Source organism: Lissotriton vulgaris, chromosome 2_1, assembly GCF_964263255.1.
Source record: "Lissotriton vulgaris chromosome 2_1, aLisVul1.2, whole genome shotgun sequence".
NCBI lineage: Eukaryota > Metazoa > Chordata > Amphibia > Caudata > Salamandridae > Lissotriton > Lissotriton vulgaris.
In genome coordinates this window covers 299,191,794-299,210,215 of record NC_141687.1, presented here as the reverse complement: position 1 = coordinate 299,210,215, position 18,422 = coordinate 299,191,794, and the positions used below count along the sequence as shown (strand labels likewise).

Below are 18,422 nucleotides of genomic sequence, written 5' to 3'. Positions count from 1 at the left end.
CGTTGAAAGATCTCAACTGCAGAAAAAACGGGACTATTTTCAACATTTTCAGTGCAACAGACATTATTGCTTCAATTGTGGAGATGTCTTGTCTCCCGTCAGGTTCCTTGCATTAGGGCTGTCTGTAGCCGATATGCAAATCCCTTTAAAATCTGATTATTGAAAGGTCGCAGGCAGGAACATATCCTTCAAAAGCTCAGACATATGGTAAGCACATTAATACATCAGAAATGGAGTGAAGTTTTACTCCTGTACCAGGCACACAGCTTCAGTGATGGTTTTCACACTTTTTGAACTCTTCCATGTTTAGCCACAATTAATCCTTGTACTCCCAAACTTTTGAAAAAGTTTATTTATTTCTTTGTTTTTTTCACACACTTGAAATGAGTATGTCTTTAACTACTTTCATGCCACGGATATGATAATCCAAGCCTTTTTCCAGGCACGTGGAAAAAACATAAAACATTCTTAGTTGCAGATCTCATTACACCCAATGCATTTCAGGCTTTTTAAAAGCCCTTCTTCAGGGGTTTCCTACAAATAAAAGAACATTGCTGTTAGGATTCGATTTCTTGACCACTATTACAAACTGCATGCATTTGTTATAGTAACGCCTCCATGCCCTGTTATTATACAGCGCTTTTCCCTCTAAAAGCGGAACTCCATTACTCCCGCCATTATGCCTGAAAAACTCGCCGTTCTACCAATTGTTAACCTTCCATTTCATGCGTGAACAGTCCCCTAATCTTCGCCCTTACTTTTACCCAACAAACTCCTCATCCATGGTTAATACCCCTAATTAAATCTACTTCATCTCGTACCTTAGCAGCTTTATTCCAAAACGATCCCTTTCAAAACCATTTCTCCTCATGCGGCGGTGTTAAAGCCAATTCTGCGCAGGGGGGGAGGGGCGTTTCGACGCAGGAATGCCTTCGAAAAGTGGCTGAGTGAAATCTACAAGATTTCACTCAGTCACTTTTGAGCCCATTCTGCGTCAAAACCCTTTGTCTGCTTGAAGCAGGCGTAAGGATTGACGAAGCATTGTAAAGATAGGGCCCCCCAGAGCATTGCTGGAGCTGCGTCGCGCTCGCGACGCAACTCCAGCAATGCACCGCCATTACGGCACAGATGCGTCACGCATCTGTGCTGTTTTTGCCCCATGGTGCGCCGCATTGTAAATGTGGCGCATCCATGGTGGCGGAGCCGTGGCGCGCAATAACTGGCACATCCCTACTGATATGCAGGGATGCGCCACCTATTGTAAATCTGCCCCAAAGTGCTTCCACTGATGCGTCACCCTGAGTTTCGCTATGAAAATCTCATAAGCTGACAAACCGTTTACTACTTATTATCCACTCACAGGTATCAAGGTACAAATCTGGAAATAACAGTAGTTCTCATTTCTCTGCACAGCTACACATGAACCACAATGTGTGGTGTCTTCCTTCTCCAAATAGGAGAACATAAATTCACCATCACTATGCCCTTCAAGGGACCAGACACTGATGCTCTCATTGGGATATCCTACTGCTGATAGCTAGACTGGGGACCTAGAAGATGGGAATAAAGACAGCTAATGAGTGAACAAGTTTCTTTCCGAATAATGATTTACAAAAACATAACATACATCCAGTGGTAAGCTGTTCCAAAGTTTAGGCGCCAAGTATCAGAAACAGCGTCCACTATGCCTAGTCTTATCAATGCAAGGTATACAGGCCAGATTATGATTTGAAAAGTCTGTGGTTCTGTGGTTCGAGGGTCTGTGGTTCGGAGATTCTGAACCCGTTTAATGAAGGTCGTCGGATATAGACGATTTTGGTGTCAGCGGACCGCAAATGACGAGTGCGGCATGTACGAGTGTTTCCGTCATAATCGATCAATGAGAACACTGCGTATTCATGGATTTCGTTCGAACCTTTGGGTTCCATTTTGTGTACGGCAGCTATTTTGTGTGGTTGCCCTCACATAGGCCAATGACTACGGCCGAGCGAGTCTTTGGGACACGTACACCTTTAGCTGACTTTTGAGTGACCTGAATGTCAAGTCAAGTCAAGTCAATTAATTTATATAGCGCGCTACATACCCAGAGGGTCTCAAGGCGCTTGAAGAAGGGTGGGGAATTACTTGTCGAATATCCAGGTTTTAAGTTGCTTTCTGAATGCAAGGTGGTTCTGAGTGAGGCGAAGGTGAATGGTAAGTGAGTTCCAGGTTTTGGCCGCCAGGTAGGAGAAGGATCTTCCTCCCATGGTGGTTTTGTTGATGCGAGGTACAGCAGCAAGGGCTTGGTTGGAGGAGCGTAGCTGGCGGAAAGGGGTGTAGAAGGAAAGTCGTGTGTTGAGGCATTCGGGTCCAAGTTCGTAAAGTGCTTTGTGTGTGTGGGTTAGGAGGCGGAATGTTATCCTCTTATTGATGGGGAGCCAGTGGAGGTTTTTCAGGTGACCAGAAATGTGGTCTTTACGCGGGATGTCTAGTATGAGTCTGGCTGATGCGTTCTGGATGCGTTGGAGTTTTTTCTGAAGTTTTGCGGTGGTCCCGGCGTATAGGGTGTTTCCGTAGTCCAGGCGGCTTGTAACCAGTGCGTGGGTGACCGTTTTTCTAGTTTCGGTGGGGATCCAGCGAAATGTTTTTTTGAGCATGCGAAGAATGTTGAAGCAAGATGATGAAACGGCGTTGACTTGTCTGGTCATCGAGAGTGAGGAGTCCAGGATGACGCCCAGGTTCCGTGCGTGGTCTGTCGGGATGGGTGCTTTTCCAAGGGCCTCTGGCCACCAAGAGTCATCCCAGGAGGAGGGGGAGGTACCTAAGATAAGGACTTCTGTTTTGTCTGAATTCAGTTTCAGACGGCTGTGCTTCATCCACTCGGCTACTTCTTTCATTCCTTCATGTAGGTTGGTTTTGGCGGTGTTAGGGTCTTTGGTGAGCGAGAGGATCAGTTGAGTGTCATCAGCGTAGGAGATGATGTTGAGGTTGTGTTGGAGTGCGATGGCCGCGAGGAGGCTCATGTATACGTTGAAGAGGGTGGGGCTGAGTGAAGATCCTTGTGGCACGCCGCAAATTACTTCAGTGGCCTCTGACTTGAATGGTGGGAGGCGGACTCTCTGAGTTCTTCCGGCAAGGAACGAGGTGATCCATTCCAGTGCTTTTCCTTGGATTCCGATGTTTCTGAGGCGTTGTAACAGGGTGCTATGACAGACTGTGTCGAAGGCTGCGGAGAGGTCGAGGAGGATGAGGGCGACTGTGTCTCCATTGTCCAGTAGAGTTCGAATGTCGTCTGTTGCTGCGATGAGTGCGGTCTCAGTGCTGTGTTTGGCTCGGAAGCCGGACTGTGAGGAGTCGAGGGATTTGTTGGTTTCGAGGAAGGCGGCAAGCTGGTTGTTGACAGCTTTCTCGATGACTTTGGCAGGGAATGGAAGGAGCGAGATGGGGCGGTAGTTTTTGAGTTCGGTGGGGTCAGCTGTGGGTTTTTTCAGAAGGGCGCTGAGTTCGGCGTGTTTCCAGCTTTCCGGGAAGGTGGCAGAGTTGAGGGAGCAGTTGATGACGTCTCGGAGGTGTGGTGCTATGATGGAGTCTGCTTTGTTGAAGATGTGGTGAGGGCATGGGTCTGTGGGGGATCCTGAGTGGATGGAGTTCATCAGGCAGATGGTGTCCACAGTGGAGATTAGATTCCAGTCATTAAGGATGTTCAAGGGGGGAGAAGGTACGGCAGAAGGTTGGGTGGGTTGGTCTTCGGGTTGGTTGTCAAAGCTGTTGTGGATGTCTGAGATTTTGTCGTGGAAGAACGAAGCTAGGGAGTCGCAAAGGGTTTGAGAGGGAGGGATGTCGTTGGAGTTGGCAGTGGGGTTGGTAAACTCTTTGACGATGTTGAATAATTCCTTGCTGTTATGGGCGTTGTTGTCTAGTCGGTCTTTGAATGCGGCTTTCTTAGCAGTCCGGATCAGTTGGTGGTGTATGCGGGTGGCGTTTTAGAAGGCGTCCCTGGTGCTGGTGTTTGGGTCTTTTTTCCAGGCCTTCTCAAGGGAGCGACAGAGTTTCTTGGATTTCTTAAGATCATCGTTGAACCAGGGGGCGTTTTTGCTGCCTAGTTTGATTTGACGTTTTTTCAAAGTTGCTAGGTTGTCGGCGCTGTTGGTTAGCCATTGAGTGAGGTTGATGGCTGCTTGGTTGGGGTTCGAAGAGTGGGCAGGGGGTTTTTTAAGAAGCGATGAGGAGATCTGGTCGATGGTGATTTTGTTCCAGTTTCTTCGCAGAGTAGGTTGAGGGTGGTTGTGGGTTGTGGTCTTTTTGTAGACAAAGTGAACGCAGCTGTGGTCCGTCCAATGGAGAACTGTGGTGTGACTGAAGGAGATATGTTTGCTGGAGGTGAAGATAGGGTCGAGTGTGTGACCTGCGTAGTGAGTGGGGGTATTAACAAGTTGTTTGAGTCCGAGGTTGGCGAGATTGTCCAGAAGGGTGGTGGCGTTGCTGTCATTGCTCTTTTCCAGGTGAAAATTGAGGTCTCCCAATAGAATGTAGTCCTCGGAGGGGAGGGTGTGTGGGGTGATAAAGTCAGTGATGTCTTCACTGAATTGTGCACGGGGTCCTGGTGGCCTGTAGAGGAGGGTGCCTCTGAGTGTGGTCTTGGGGTCGGTGTGGATCTGGAAGTGAAGGTGTTCGGCGCTAGCGAGGTTGACGTCTGAGCTGGTTGAGATGCGAATGGAATTCTTATGAACGATAGCGATGCCTCCTCCTGTTTGGTAGGTGCGGTCTTTTCGGATGATCTTGTAGCCTTCCGGGATGGCAATGGTGATGTCTGGGGCTGAGGAGGTGTTCATCCATGTTTCTGTTAGGAAGGCGACGTCCGGAGAGATGGTGTCTAGTAGATTCCAAAGGTCGATGGCGTGTCTGTGGACCGAGCGGGTGTTGAGCAGGATGCATTTTAGGTGGTTGAAGTCAGACCTCTGTTTGGTGTTAGTGGATGAGGAGTTGGTCTTGGTGCCGTCATACTTGCAGGAGTTGCATGTGAAGGGTCCATGGGTGTGTCCAGGAGCGGCTTGGGCGCAGTTGGGGAGTCGGCCGGGGTTTAGGGCTAAGAGGGTCGAGGCGTCGTATGTAATGCGGGTGGGGTGGGTGGTACCGGGGCCAGGGGTCTGGCGCTGGGCGCGGGCTTGGCGCGGACGGGCGTAGACGGGCTTACCTTCGGCGCGAATGGGGCGTGACCGCTGCACGTGGCGCTGCGCGTAAAAGCATCTGTCATATATAGATAGTGGAGGGGGGAGGGGCGAGGGAGGAGCAGCTGGGAGGCGGGTGCGGGGCGGATAGCCGAGGCAAAACAACAGCAAGCAAACAGACAAAATGGCAGTGATCCAAAAAGCGGTACAGGACGAGATGGGGTACGGCGCTACAGTTTTAAATCAATTAGCAGTGTGAAGCAAGTCAGGTAATAGGCGCTACAATGAGCAATGCGTGCAGAGCGTGATCTTAACGATACCAGCTGAAGAGCAGGCTGATGTGCAGGGAGCGGCGAGGGGAGCGACCGCTTCGCCGAGGCTCAGGACGGTCACAGCGCTATTTCCGGCTGTGTGGGGCTTTACTCTCTGTGGGAGGGAGGAGCAGCTGGGAGGCGGGTGCGGGGCGGATAGCCGAGGCAAAACAACAACAAGCAAACAGACAAAATGGCAGTGATCCAAAAAGCGCTACAGGACGAGATGGGATACGGCGCTACAGTTTTAAATCAATTAGCAGTGTGAAGCAAGTCAGGTAATAGGCGCTACAATGAGCAAAGCGTGCAGAGCATGATCTTAACGATACCAGCTGAAGAGCAGGCTGATGTGCAGGGAGCAGCGAGGGGAGCGACCGCTTCGCCGAGGCTCAGGACGGTCACAGCGCTATTTCCGGCTGTGTGGGGCTATACTGTCTGTGGGAGGGACGAGCAGCTGGGAGGCGGGTGCGGGGCGGATAGCCGAGGCAAAACAACAACAAGCAAACAGACAAAATGGCAGTGATCCAAAAAGCGCTACTGGACGAGATGGGGTACGGCGCTACAGTTTTAAATCAATTAGCAGTGTGAAGCAAGTCAGGTAATAGGCGCTACAATGAGCAATGCGTGCAGAGCGTGATCTTAACGATACCAGCTGAAGAGCAGGCTGATGTGCAGGGAGCAGCGAGGGGAGCGACCGCTTCGCCGAGGCTCAGGACGGTCATGAACTGACTCCCTTGCCCGAGGCTGACCTCGTGAGCCAGTTTCTTGTTAAGCAGCTGGCCAGATAGAGATCAAAGAGTAGGACATTGCAGAGTTTATGGTACATACACACACCCTTCTATCTTGCTTGTCATCTGTTTCTGTTCTTTCCTTTATGGCTTAATCATTGATATGGGTTGAGGTCTTTATGATGGGTCCGTCCGGCCTAATCGAACAGGAATGTTGGAATTTGCTTAGTCATTTCTGGTGGGCTGGACAACGGAAAGTGGGATTGTTGTCATACGATATGTCTGAGATGTCACTGTTCTATTGGTCAGTTTGTATGTAATTGATGCTAGCCAGGAATGTGATTTTTAGCATAAAAGACAATGCTCCACTCAATGAATTTGTGCAGTCTCTAGCGAACCACCCGTGTTGTGCTTCGTAGACCACTGATCCTGGTTGCAGCCAATAAATTTGGTCTTTGACGTCACCAAGAAGTGTCCTGTGTCTCTGTTTGCCCAGGCAGGGGAATCCGAAGACATCGGGCGTTATCCCTGGCGCCGCTTTGTTCTAAAACCCGGTTCTTCAGTTGGCGCCCAACGTGGGGCGACTTCAGCGGTACCGGTCCAAGCCTGAAGATCGTGAGGAGCTTCGTGTGAAAATTCTGGAGGAAGGCCTGCCTTTTCATCGACCCCTGTATGTCGTCGTGGTCCGAAAGTCTTTGCTGCGAGGTTCCCCGCTTTCCGACGGCTACGAAGGACTGCTGCCCTGACTGTCGCCCTGTCTTGGAGCCATTAGATGATTTGTAGAGCGAGACAATAGACGGGTTTTCTGGTGACGCCATCAACATTTCTGTTAAGTATGAGTGGAGCGTCTCCCAGTCCTTAGTTTGTTTTGGTATCCTTCGGGATCGCTTTGATTTGGTACCTGCAGGCCCCAAAGCCGAGGGACTCGTGTATTCATGAGACTATCATTTTTGATATTCCCTTGAAGTTTGAAGCTAGACTAGTGAGCGAAGATGCCTGGTCTTAGCAGACTTGGAAAGATATTTGGTTGTGGTTGTATTAGGGATTTCCGATTGGAGGATTCGTGTCCGGTTCCTCCGATTGGAACTCCGACCTATGAGCTCTACGTAAAACATGGAGTGGGCCCCATCGCGTATAATGAAGTATGGATCAGATATACTAGGAAGGACGGTGTCCTACAGTGGCCCCGTTGTGGTAGTTTTGAAACTGAGGCTTTAGATAATCTCGAAGTTAAACTGTTCAAGAAGAAAGCCCAGCCGGCGATGTTTGACTCTTTCCACTTATGGCGAAAGGAAGCCAAACAGAAAGAAATTAAGTTAGCGAAGCGCAATAAACGAGAACGAGGTATGTCAATGGTGCAAGCTGCTATACAGTTTAGGGATAATGAAGAAGAACAAGAAAGCGAACAGATGCTTAGGCAGCGTAAACTTGCGGTAGACAAGTGCTATCCAGCTCTGCCGCCTCAACAGGAAGAAGAAAGGAAAGATATTGAAAAAGATCCTTTAATGCCACATCTATTGAGTTCGCCACACCCTTATGTGCAGAGTGCTATAGCACCTCCACAAGCTATAGTTGTGCAACCTCCGGTTGTTTTGCCACCTGTGATTCCTCAACAGCCAGCTCCTCTTCAGTTGGCTTCTACTCCTTTGGCGCAGCCTTCTCAAGGGCCGCCAACTTTGCTACCTCCTTCGTCTGCTACTCCTACACCTGTGTTGTCTGTTTCTTCTGTTACTGTTCCGACGTTGGTTTCTTCTCATTCTGCTCCGTCTCCTGTTCTTTTGTCAACTTCTCCTTCTGCTTGACAGAGAATGACTGATGCGGTTGCTAGTCTCTTTTCTCCTTTGTTGGGTTCATTGGGTATGTCTCCTGTTGTCGAGCGTAAGCAATTGCGTAGTCAGTTGCCTGATGCTGATGAACGGACAGTGTTGGATCACTTAGCGCGTAAATGGGTTACGTATCCTTTGCTTTATGATCTTGAGGGTGTTATGGATGTTTTTCATCAATGGGAAGCACCGAAACAGAGATACGTTTTTGATATGATGTGTTCTTTCCTTCGCGAACAATGGGAAGATGGTGATTTAGGGCAAACTCCGTCTGAGTTATACCGTATACGTTCTGAGTTTGCGAAAGGGACCGTTGTGAGTCCTGAGGTTGAGAAAGCAGTTGCGACGTTGTTGTCATTTAGGAGTGAATCTCCTTCTCAGCGGTTGTTTGAGCCTGATTCTTCAGTTAGGAGAAAGGCGCGTCAATATCCGATGCGTGAGGTTCCTCCAGTCTGGAGGCCAGGTGATGTAAATGCTAATCCACCTATTCCGCCACACTTTCAGCGTGTCTGGGTACATGTTCCTTGGAAGCGTGCTGAAGTTTTAGCCCTTAAGCAGACTTTGCCTGATCCACGTAAAAATCCTGCTGGGTATTATAAGGAATTATCTCAGACTGCTGGTTCATGTATCATGAATCTGGCAGATATAGATATGTTGTTTGGGAATGTTGTTCCACAGCCTATATGGGGAAAGGTTTGTCATACGGATCATGCACAAGAATTAGGTGATACATGGAATAATCTTAGCGCTGTAGATGGTAGACAAGTAGGTGGTGCTAAGCCTGAGGATGTAATTACTGAATTACCTGGTAGGATTATTAATTATATGAAGACTTTGATGCCTGAAGTGCGTGTTAATTGGGATAAGTTGTCTGCGTGCAAGCAGAAGAAAGACGAAACTGTGTCCAACTTTTTCACGAGATTTGAAGAGACTTTTGTAGACCATAGTGGTTAGGACACTAGTACAGAAGGTGGTCAACAGTTGTTCGTCGACAAGTTTGTTCATAATTTGCTTCCCGAATTATGCAATAGGTTGAAGAATTCTGAAAGTGCTTGGGCTGTTTCTACGTCAGCGTAGATTTTGGCTACTGCCCAGTACTATGAGAATAGGAACAAGGATGAGATAGAGAAAGCGGATAGGAAGACTAAGGAATTGAAGACTAAAGTTCTTCTACAGCAAGCTTATCCGCCTCGTAGTAATCAGCGCAATTATCAGCAACCCCAGCAATATCAGAGAAACTCGCAAAGGTTCGAGTCGTCTCAACAGCGTTTTCCCGTAGGTCCTAATCAGTGTGCGTATTGCAAAGAAGAGGGTCATTTCAAGAGTAGTTGTCCGGTTCTGTTACAGCGCACAAATGGTGTTTCTGGTGTGAGAGGTCGAGGTGTTCAACAAGCTCCTAGAGGTAGAGGACGTGGTGTGTTTCCTCAGAGTGCGCGTTCCTTGCCTCCATAGAATTCTGTGAATGCTTTTGATCAGCAGAATGGTGCGTCTGGTAGGACGGCACAGTACTATGCGGACGATTATTATGTCGCAGGTGAGAATATGGACGGTAATAATTGCTAGGACAGCCATAGATAAAGAGAGGGAGTTGTTTCAGTTCCAGTAGATCAGAGTGGACCTTATGTTAAAGTGATTGCATCAGGTGTGTCAGAACCTTTTCTGTTGGATACTGGTGCTGCAAAGAGTTCTTTTATGCACTCTAAACTCCCTGGCACACCTTTGTCTGGCTTAAAGAATGTTTCAGTAGGTTTTTCTGGCGCCCCGGTTACGAATCCGATTTCTAGTCCTTTGTCTCTTTCTGTTGGACCTTGTGATTTCGAAGCACCCCTCATTCTGACGACTGGTTGTGGTGAGAACTTGTTGGGATTGGATTTGTTGAAGAGATTGTATGCAACACTGTATTGTTCTCCTTCAGGAGTACAGCTTACATTAGGAAAGAGAGTGATCTCTCCGATGTATTTATCTAAAGATCGACTTCCACCTAAATTGTCTTCTCTCCCTGATTCTCTTTGGGCTACTGGTCCTAATGATGTGGGTCTTTTAGAGATTCCGCCATATGTTGTGATGTTGAAAGCGAATGCTAGATTGCCACGCATTCCACAGTATCATATCTCAAGTGATGGTGAAAGAGCTCTTTTGGCGATCATTTATGATCTGATTGAGAAAGGTGTGATTGAGGAAACGAGAGGTAATGTGAGCAATAGTGCTGTTTTGCCAGTTCTGAAGAGAACTGATTCTTCACAGCCTCCTGTATATAGGTTTGTGATCGATCTTCGCGAGGTGAATAAGATTGCGGTTCCGCAATTTCCTGTTGTACCTGATATCACCGCTTTACTGACTCTGATCCCGGCTACAGCCACGTGGTTTTCGGTGATTGACTTGAAGAATGCTTTCTTCAGCATCCCGATTGCCGTGGAGAGTAGAGATATCTTTGGCTTCTCTTTAGGAGGACGAAGTTTCCGGTTTAAGCGCGCTCCTCAAGGCTATTGTGAGAGTTCATCGATCTTTAGTCAGGTTTTGAAGACACAACTTGATTTGCTTGTTTTACCTGATGGTGCTGCTCTTATTCAGTACGTTGACGATCTGTTAGTGGCTGCTGACAATGAAGAGATTTGTAGAGAGGCTACTTTGTCGTTGTTACGTCACTTGTCTGATTTCCATCATAAGGTGTCTCTTTCGAAGTTGCAATATTGTCGACAAGAAGTAACCTATTTAGGTCACCTCTTATCGAAGGAGGGAAGGAAACTGACCCCAGAAAGAATGCAAGCGATTGCGAAAATGAGTGTGCCTATGACACAGAGAGAAGTACGTGCTTTCTTGGGTATTACGTCGTACTGTAGACAGTGGATCCCTAATTTTTCGTTGCTTGAGAAGCCTTTGATAGCTCTTACGGTTAAGGATACTCCTAATCCTATTCCTTGGACCGACAAATGTCAGAAGAGTTTTTCAGAATTGCGTGATGCGTTGTGTTCGGCTCCTGTGTTGGGTACTCCCGACTACAGTAAGCCTTTTACATTGTATGTCCACGAGAGAGAGGGATGTGCATTGTCAGTCTTGACTCAACAGTTTGGCGATAAGCAACGCCCATGTGCTTATTTTTCGTCGACTGTGGATCCGGTAGCTAGAGCGTTGCCGAGTTGTCTGAGAGCTAGAGCGGCAGCGGCTGTTTCGATTAGACAGTCTCCTGGTTTGGTGATGGATAATACATTGATTGTGATGATTCCACATGCAGTGGATACCTTGTTGAATCGCACCAAGACACAGCATTTAACTAGTGCTCGGTTGTCGGGTTACGAATTTACACTCTTAGCGAGTCATGTGCATATAAAGAGATGCAACACGTTGAATCCAGCCACGTTGTTGCCGATTTCAGCTGAGTCAGATGTTACTGTTGAACAGCATGATTGTTTCCTTAGGACTGAGGAAGAAACAAAAGGGAGGATAGACCTTAGGGATACTCCCCTTCCAGAGTGTGATAGTACCTTATGGGTTGATGGTTCGTGCTTTAAGCTTCCGAATGGTGATACGACTGGGCATATGCTGTTACGACTTTGCATACGATTGTTGAAGCTGCACGTATCCCACATAATTCAGCACAAGCAGCGGAATTGATTGCATTAACGAGAGCGTGTGTGTTGGCGAGAGGGAAACGAGTGACTGTGTATACTGACAGCCAGTATGCATTCGGCGTGGCTCATAGTTTTGGACGTTTGTGGAAGGAGCGCGGGTTCCTGACTTCGCATGGGACTAGGATCCAGCATGGTCAGTTGGTAAATGAACTTCTTGAGGCACTTACTTTGGCGTTGCAAGTTGCGATCTTGAAATGCAGTGCGCATAAGAAAGTTACTGATGATGTTGGTCGTGGTAATGCGTTTGCAGATGAAGTTGCGAAAGAAACTGCGAGAGATGTGATGAGTCGAATGTATGTTGCAGGTCCGGCGAGATGGGTTCCAGATGGAAGTATGTGTGAAGATACGATTGAGAGTGTGAAATCCATTCAAGCTGAGGCTACAGAGAAAGAGTTGAATGAATGGAGAGAAAGCAAGGGTAAATTGGATTCGGATGGTTGTTGGATTGATTTGTCAGAGCATCAGAGATGGTTGTTACCCGATTCGTATGTACTTCCAGTGGTTACGATGGCTCATGGATTGGCTCATATCAGTGTGAAAGGGATTTGTAAGTTGTTGGCTCCAGTATGGCAGAATGCTGGAATTCCTAAGTGTGCAGAGAATCTGGTTAAGAACTGTATGGTGTGTTTGATGTACAACCTCGGCAAGGGAATTCCAACTCCAGCTGGTCATTTTGCTTCTCCAACGTATCCGTTCGAGGCTTTGCAGCTAGATTTCATCCACATGGAGAGGTGCAACAACCTGAAATATGTGTTAGTGGTTGTTTGCTCTTTTTCTAGATGGGTGGAAGCTTACCCTTTGAAGGACAATACTGCCTTGTCCACAGCGAAAGCTCTTATTAAAGAATTCTTCCCTAGGTTTGGTTTGCCGAGAATGATCTGGAGTGACAATGGGAGTGAATTTGTGGGTCAAGTGATGAAGAGAGTGTGTGATGGATTAGGAATTCGGCAGAAGTTCCACGCTGCAAATCATCCCCAATCAGCTGGTTTAGTCGAGTGCTATAACGGCACCCTTAAGTTGAAATTGGCCAAAATTCAGGCGAGTTCTGGTTTACAATGGCCAGATGCCTTGCCTCTCGCCCTTCTGTCCACTAGAATGACTGTGCATTCACGAATGGGTCTGAGTCCGTATGAGGTAGTGTTTGGTCGCCCGGCAAATATGTGGGGAGTGCTGCGGCCGACAAAATTTAGCGAGATAGAAAATCCTGTGTTGCTTGACTACTTGTACGAATTGACGGCTAAATTGCGTGTTTTGCATCAACAGGTTCACAATTCACTGCCACAGGCTTCTGAAGATCAAGGACACGCCATTGAACCTGGCGTGTGGGTGCTTGTGAAGAATTTCCAGCGGACCAAGAACGATCAGCCCCGCTGGACTGGTCCTTTCCTTGTTTTATTGGCCACCCGTTCCGCAGTACGAGTGCACGGTAAAAAGAATTGGATCCACGTGTACATTGCAAAAGGGCTCCTTTGCCTCTGCCGTACGACCGGTGGGTCCAGAAAGGACTTCCTGATTCTGAGACTTAGACCGTGCCTCGTTTCTGCCTTTTAGTAATGCCCGTCTGGTTGGAACAAACACTGAGCAAGAAAGTGATGATCTTCTCCAAGAAGCTGTGCCTCCATTGAACCGTTTGAACACTGTTGAACCTGATTTAATGTTCTGTGAACAGACATTGCCTGGCAAAGAGCGTTATAATTTGCGACCGAGAGTCGCGGGACTAATAAATGATTGAGATTTTTATGATTTTTGCAGGTTAGCTCTCCTCCGAGGAACTACTTTGATTTTTGTTTTTCGAACCCCCATCCGGGTTCAGCTGTAGGGTCGCGGTTGCCGAAGTCTTTGGAGTGCAAGCCGAGGACGTTAGGTCGACGGTTGTGGTTGGCCTAAGGGAGTTGCCCTGGGCTGACAGAAGCATTCCTTAGCATAGAACACCCTACCACCGCGAGCAGCAATTAGAGAGGATGGAGTTTTTCGAGATGGAGAGACCTGTTGAAAGAATAAGCTTTAAGAGCAAAATTTGTAAATTGATGTCCCGGAAAAGATTTTTAATATTGTGTTTATTTATGTTGCTTAGTTTAATGATGTTTTTAATTGGATATGTGACATTCTCTTTTCAAATGACGTTTGCACCCACTATGCAACCTATACCTCCTCCTACTGTTTCTTCGCATTCTTTTCACCCTCTGTCTGAACATGAGTCCATTAGGAGATTGGAATTCATTAACAATTCCTTTGTTCAGCTTTTGTACCAACACCAGCTAGTAATGAACACGACAAATTGTTGGGTTTGTGGCCTTATGCCCCATACGACCGATAAAGGTACTCCGTACTTGGTTTTGCCTTTGAGCTACAATGGTTCTGTGTGGACATACAGAACGATGTTCATTTATGCTCAAAGTATCTTTCCCCAACGTTGTGTGAAAGATAGTCCGAAGACTAGTGCTCTGGTCAAAGGTATAGTCGACATGATTAGAGGAATTAGTTCCTATGAGACTATCCCGAGAGATGAGACAAGCATACATTGGTTGGAACGTTACTGGATATGGAGTTAGTCTGAGTGTTAATCAGCGAGCGAAAAGTTCTCCACCGATTTGTATAGTTCCCCATCAGGGTCATTATTGTCTGCAAGGTAATGGCAAGAATCCGAGAGCTCAGTTAGGGAAGAGTGTCTGCACTGAGACTTATGTATTTGCGTCTCAAATTTCCCCAGCGTTTCTAGCGGCTAAGGGTACCTATTTCATCTGTTATGACAAAGCGTACACATGGTTGCCCCCTGACTTCTCGGGCACATGTTTTGTTTCATTCCTGTTGCCTCCCACTTTTACAGCTGCGGCAGATTACCATAAGACGAGAGTTGCTAGAGGTGTCTTCAGTAAGGAAGATACCGCAGGGCAAGAATTGGGAGATTTCTTTAAGGGTTTTCTGCCGTTCTGGGGACCTATGGCTAACAGCAGGAACATTCGCCAGTTGACGAGAGTGGTTGAGTCCACCATAGTTGAAACTGCCGGTGCCCTTAGTAACTTGACTGCTGAGCTCCAGTCGGATCGACTTATGACACTTCAGAATAGAGTTGCTCTTGATGTCATACTTGCAGATAGAGGTGGAGTGTGTAAACTGATTCAATCGAGCTGCTGCGTTTTCATTCCAGACAACGCTCCGACAGTCTTCCAGGCCATCTCCAAGCTACATAAGATCTCCGAGTCTGTACATATAGACGAGGGAGATTGGTCATTGATGGGATGGTTTTGGAAATTGATATCCACGTGGGGATGGAAGATTCTGATGGTCATTGGGTTGATCTTAGCTATCCTTTTCCTGTTTTGTCTTTGTGTACAGTGTGCTCCTGCTATATGTGGCCTCTGTGCTACTTCGTGTGCGAGGAGACCTGTCCAGAGAAAGTTGCTAAGTACTAGGATGATGCTACAGCAACATCTAGATGATCTGATGAATATAGACCTGGATTCAGACTGACATGGGTTTGGGTTTATTGCCTATGTAAGGGCAAAAGGAGGGTCTGTGGTTCCGTGGTTCGAGGGTCTGTGGTTCGGAGATTCTGAACCCGTTTAATGAAGGTCGTCGGATATAGACGATTTTGGTGTCAGCGGACCGCAAATGACGAGTGCAGCATGTTCGAGTGTTTCCGTCATAATCGATCAATGAGAACACTGCGTATTCATGGATTTTGTTCGAACCTTTGGGTTCCATTTTGTGTACGGCAGCCATTTTGTGTGGTTGCCCTCACATAGGCCAATGACAACGGCCGAGCGAGTCTTTGGGACACGTTGAAGGACTGGGCTATTCTAAAGCCCAGCGGTGCCAGGGGACAACACCTGAAACCTTCGTGGGTTACCTGTTCCGGCGTACAAATCACAGAGACACGGGACACTTCCTTCGGCGTCAAAGATCAGCTTTTATTTACTGCAGGGATACAGAAATCATAAGAAGTACACAACGTGTAGGTTCTGAGAGACTGCTTCCAATTGCAACAGTGGATCGCTCCTTTTATACATATTTTAGTCATAGCACAACATGGCGAACAAAAGGTTACAACTCGGTTCCCACAGTAAAACTTCAAAAGGGTTGCTTTCATGTATTCAGGAGCCCGGAACATAATTACAGTAGCATCGCCGGTTCCCAACTGTAAAAGTACGTTATCCCACCATTAAGTACATTCCATTCTGGCTGTAAACGAGTTAAGAAAAGAAACAGAAACAGGTGCAAGGAAGACAAAGATAGACAACAGATTGAAAAAGAGTGTAGGGGGCAATATCGGAAGCACGATTGCAAGATCAAAGGATTAGTGCCTAATGCATGCACGACTGAAACAATAGACCGGCACGGCAAGATGAGCCTCGAGCGGAGCCATCTGCCTTTGCAGTGTCACCCCCCTCGTCATAAAGACACCCTCAAAGGAACACGTGTCTTGCGCAAGAGCTTGGGAATCCCAGGGTCACAAAGCGGACAGTGTCCGTTCGCTGACTACTTGAGGGCAAGAAACAAAATGGATGCCGTATCTAAAATGGAACCCGTGGGTTCAGATGGAGAAACCCACGAATGAGACGAACGGTTCAAGGCAGCGTAGCGAAAACGCGTACACCCACTAAACTCGTCATTTGCGGTTCATAGATACCAAACTCGTCCATATTGGAACGAGTCAAAAACACCATTACGATTCTCACGGAACCTCAACGTACACCTTTAGCTGACTTTTGAGTGACCTAAATGAACTGACTCCCTTGCCCGAGGCTGACCTCGTTGAGCCAGTTCCTTGTTAAGCAGCTGGCCAGATAGAGATCAAAGAGTAGGACATTGCAGAGTTTATGGTACATACACACATCCTTCTATCTTGCTTGTCATCTGTTTCTGTTCTTTCCTTTATGGCTTAATCATTGATATGGGTTGAGGTCTTTATGATGGGTCCATCCGGCCTGATCGAACAGGAATGTTGGAATTTGCTTAGTCATTTCTGGTGGGCTGGACAACGGAAAGTGGGATTGTCGTCATACGATATGTCTGAGATGTCACTGTTCTGTTGGTCAGTTTGTATGTAATTGATGCTAGCCAGGAATGTGATTTTTAGCATAAAAGACAATGCTCCACTCAATGAATTTGTGCAGTCTCTTACGAACCACCCGTGTTGTGCTTCGTAGACCTCTGTTCCTGGTTGCAGCCAATAAATTTGGTCTTTGATGTCACCAAGAAGTGTCCCGTGTCTCTGTTTGCCGAGGCAGGGGAATCCGAAGACATCGGGCGTTATCCCTGGCACCGCTGGGTTTCAAATCCCGGTTCTTCAGTAACTCGAGGGTGGGTCTATAGTGGCTTAACAGGTTCAGCAGATACCCAGGTTCGCTGCTATAAAAGGCTCTGAACATTAAGCAGAGAGCCTCAAAGATTGAACGCTTGACAAAAGGGAGCCACTGCAAATGCACAAGATGAGCTGAGTTCGAGTGCTGATGGGCAAAATTAAGAAGTAATGAATTAACAGCATTTGGGACTATCTAAAGATGCTGTCAGAGATATTGCGGCAAGATAGTACGAATTTCAGCAGTCAGGGCATGGTGTCACTACAGTCTTTCCAGAGACTACAGATCCTGAGGCTTTTTGCTAATGAAGATGGCTCGGGACAATGACCATGATTGGTCGGCCACCAGTTGCCAATTTAAAGGATCTCACCGTTCAGCTCAAAGCATTCATCCCTCTAACAACCAACTGCTGACATGCAGCTGTGAATTCTTTTCTGAATATCTCACTGATGGGTTAGATTGACACAATAAGTTGTGTGCTATATATGCGAGAAAAGATTGAAAAGCCAAAAGGGCAATAAGAGCAGCCATGGAGGCAATGTAAATATTGAAAAGAGTCGAGGACCCTTAAGGGACACCTTGTGGCAAGGCAAACAGAGCAGAAAGGGGTTAGAGAATCTGACTGTTTAACAGAAAGGATGCAAACTATTTCAGAACAGATGTGCAAATACAAATATCAAAAACAGGGCTGATCAGAATGGCAAGGGAGGGGAAATTGACTGTTGCAGAAAGATCTAATAGAATCAGGGCGGCAATACTACTCTTTCTAAGACGGCACAGATGTTTTCCACTACTGAACAGTCTCTGTGCAATGTAGCAGTCAAAAACCCGAAAGGGAGACGGTGTTGAAAAGTATGTTTGATTCGAGATAAGGAGATAACTGGGAGCTGACTGACATGATTTACAAAATCTTTGATGGGAAAAGCAGGACAGATGAAAGCCAGTAGCTGGGGCGGCTCCTCTGCTATGGCGGAGGAGCGTTACCCTACTGCTTTTAAGCAGTGTGAAGAGAAACATAAAATGATAAGAACTTTAAGTTATTATCATGTTATGCTTGGTGACGTGTCCTGCTGCTGTGCGGGTGGGTGGGGCTGTGGTGCTCACCGAGTAGAGCAGGGCAGGAGTGGTTTGCCCACTCCAAAGTGCGCAATGACTGTTTGGTCGGCCCTCTCAGGCCGCCCAAATCAGTCATGCGCACTTCCCTGATCTCCATGCAGGCTGCAGGCTGCTGGAGAGCATGCCCACCTCTCCTGCCCCTGGCTGAGCGCCGTGTCACGGCGCTCAGACCAATCACATCATCTAGAGCCTGCATGAAATGCTATGCCTCAAGATTAGCTCACCCCCGTGTAGCAGTAGGCGTTTCACAACCAGCTGTTGGAAATAGCGGTAGCGTGAAATAGAAAGGTAGAGCAAAGTAGCCTCACAACCGTAGCAGGATCGGAGTAGAAGCAATTAGCCCTTTAGCATTTAAGAAGACTGAA

At 47.3% G+C, this 18,422-nt stretch overlaps 1 protein-coding gene across 1 annotated transcript in view; it reads left to right on the top strand.

Moving 5' to 3' along the window:
* DOC2B (double C2 domain beta) overlaps positions 1–18,422 on the top strand; it is a 2,126,151-nt gene that overhangs the window by 1,505,649 nt on the left and 602,080 nt on the right. The window lies entirely within an intron of this gene.